The sequence below is a fragment of the Pteropus vampyrus genome, unplaced genomic scaffold, assembly GCF_000151845.1.
Source record: "Pteropus vampyrus isolate Shadow unplaced genomic scaffold, Pvam_2.0 Scaffold787, whole genome shotgun sequence".
Lineage (NCBI taxonomy): Eukaryota > Metazoa > Chordata > Mammalia > Chiroptera > Pteropodidae > Pteropus > Pteropus vampyrus.
In genome coordinates, this window is record NW_011889568.1 from 4,876 (window position 1) to 7,992 (window position 3,117).

The 3,117-nt window shown below is 62.8% G+C and overlaps 1 pseudogene; it reads right to left on the reverse strand.

Moving 5' to 3' along the window:
- Positions 1-2,701: 2,701 nt before the first annotated feature.
- Positions 2,702-2,819, reverse strand: LOC111734106 (annotated as a pseudogene).
- Between the last annotated feature and the right edge of the window lie 298 nt (positions 2,820-3,117).

Sequence of the window (3,117 nt, forward strand, 5' to 3'; positions counted from 1 at the left end):
AATGTCTAAAGCCTCCTTTTCCTCGTGCCCCTTTAGATGGACGGCAGGGACTCCCAGCCTCACTTTTGGTTGTTTTTGACTCTGCTGCCTCACAGGCGTCTGAAGACCAAGACCTGCCTTATTTATCTGTGTAGACACTGTAAACACGTAATAAATGTTGAATGACCCAGAGAAACACTGAAGGAAAATTCACATTTGAGACCATGACTATTTTCCTATTGTGTTTTCATCTGGGCATGTTTCAAACTTTGATTTTTAAACCCCTTTAGAAAACTCCTAATAAAGAAAAACAAAGAAAAGAAAAAATTAAATTAACCCAGAAAGTGGGACTACAACTGAGCCTGTTTTTTTTTCACTCTTTTACATGTGAAAGACCTCAAGAAAACAGTTTCTAATTGTCTTATGTTATTTAGAAACTTCATTATTGTTTAGGTGTCAGAGACAGTATCATCCAAAAACAAAACGAAAACAGTAAACTGTGTTGTGAAATGAAACGTAATCCAGAACGCATCGCTTCAGAAGGACGCCGTCGCTACAGTGCCAAACAGGCATTTGAAAAATTAACAGAAAATTAACAGATTTACTTCCTCTCACAACAGATGTTGGAAACTTTCCTAACTAAAGAAGCAGCCTTCAAGAAAGAACGCTGGCCCCAGGAGAGCGCCGTCTGGCAACCGCTGCGAAGTGAGGGGCCTCCTCGCGCGGTCGCGGAGTCCGGGGCCGCGCATCTCCGTCCACGGACGACGGGCGGCTGGGGACCTTCTCCTGCGAAGCGTCCGGGAAACGCAGAGAAGGGTGACTGACGCCCTGCGTCCTGCCGACCCCCGCCCCGGGGTCACTGCGCCCCTCGCTTCCACTCTCCCCTGTCCCCTCCCCCTGTCCCTCCCCGCCCCTCTCCCTTTCCCTGTCCCGGACCCGCCTTGACTGGCAGCCGGCCTCGGTGACACCGGCCAGAGCCTTAGCGGGGGCCGGAGCGGCAGCCATGGACACGGCCGGGAGCGCTGTCCTCAGCAGGCGGCGCCGCGATCGAGCGGCGTTACTCCCACCGCGCCGCCGAGCTGGCCGGAGAGCGGCCCCAGAAGTGGGGCGGCGCAGACCCGTCGCCCGGCAGGGCTACCTGCGCTCGGAGCCCGCAAGGGCTGCGCGCAAGGCTTCGGAGGGCCGGGGGCTGGGGGTGGGGGGGCCGCCTGGCACCTTCATCCCGCGCCTAGGCCGCTTCCCGGCCGTGCCGAAGGTGAGGGTCGCCAATCTCGCATCCTGGGACTGGACAGGGCCCGGGCCACCCGCCTCCCCAGTCTTGGCCGCTCGACAGGATCCCGGCCCAGGCGTGGCCCGACATCCTCTCGGCCACCTGGGCATTTAGGCAGGTGCAGTCTTGCCACGTCCGCGCCCGGCCCGGAGCCAAGCCCGCCCCTCCCCGGCGCTCCCCGCCGAGCCGTGCCCGACCTGCGACACGCACACGGAGCCCCCGGCCACACCCCGAGACATCACTTCGGACGCACGCAGCTCTCGCCCTCCACCGGGACCAGGGACCCGCCCAGTCCGCTGCCCTTCGCCTTCACGTCGATTCTCTCCATCGAGAGAGACGGAGAGAGAGAGGGAGAGGGAGAGGGAGAGACAGAGGGACAGAAAAACCCAGAGACAGAGCGAGTGACCAGGAGGGAAGGAGAAAGGAGGACACGGGACGCCAGGGCGGGAGGCCCAGTGAGAGCCACGAAGGAGGGGACGGGGTCGCCGGGGAAGGGGAGGCCGCGGGAGCTGGCTGGGGTCAGACACACAGAGAGGGACAGTGAGGAGGAAACGGACAGAGACGGAGAGACAGACGAGACAGGAGAGCCCGTGCCCCACAGAGAGCGGGACGGGACACGCGGACGAGCGCACCGCCGCGCAGAGCCGGACCCCGACTGTGACCCCGAGACCCTGCGGCCGCCCTGAAGAGGCCGCTTCCACAGCAGAGGGCGGTCGTGCCGGGGCTGGGCTCGGGCAGGGAGGCGGTTCGTGCCCCGTGCCCAGTGCCCTGTACCCCGGGACAGGCTGGGGGCTCAGGGAGGCTCATTGTGCTCAGAGTCCTGCCGGGGGTCCCGCCGCAGAAAGGAATGACGCAGGGGCTCCCTGGAGTGTGTGTGTGCGTGCGCGTGCGTGTGTGTGTGTGTGTGCGCGTGCGTGTGTGTGTGTGTGTGTGTGCGTGTGTGGCCCTTCACTGCGGCCTATCGCGAGCGAGAGGGCTCTTGCCGCGCACGCGCGCGCGATCTCGTGTGTCTCGGCCTCTCTGTCGCGGCTGGTCGGTCCCGCTTCCCATCCCGCCTGTGCGGGGTGGCCTCGCGCCTGGTCCAAGGGCACCTGCCTGTCCCGTGAGAAGGGCAGGGAGAAGCGTGCCGGCAAAGACTTGAGGCCTCCGGCGGGGCTGGGGCAGTGGCCGGTCCCGCGTCGCGGGGGTGCGAGCGCACTCCCAGCGTGTCAGAGACGGTGGCCCTTGGGGCTCGGCCTCGCAGAGCCCAGGAAGGGAACGGCCCGGAGCGGAGAGAAAATACAGCCCAGGGCTGGCTGTAGGAGAACAGGTGAGGAGGGGAAGGAACGCGGGGCGCCAGGCCATGCAGGCAGCTCTTGGGCTCGGGCAGCTTCCCGGGAATCCCGAGACAGCGAGCGGGGAACCGAGCAAGGCCCGGGGCGTCCAGGGGCACCCTGGCTGGAGGGCGGCAAAAGCCTACAGCACCCGGTATCCCAGGCGGTCTCCCATCCAAATACTAACCAGGCGCGACCCTGCTTAGCTTGGGAGATCACACTAGATCCAGCCCGTTCACGGTGGTATCGCCGTAGACGAGAAAGGATGTCGCCTGCCGCCCCAAGACCTCAAGCCTGACCTCCAGGGCTCTGGAGCCGCCAGCGCCTGCATCGCAGCTACTGGGGCGGGGGCGGGGGGGCGTTGCGGGGGTTCTTCCAGCGAGGCGGAAGCCCACATGCGCCAGCCGCGCCAGGGCACAAGGGGTCTTGGCCGGTTCGCGGCTGTACCGAACGTCTGAGTTGGCCAGCAAAAAAATAACTTCATGATGACATGCACTCATCAGTTATTCCCAGGATACACACTGGTTGGCAACAAATAATAACTTTTCATGACAA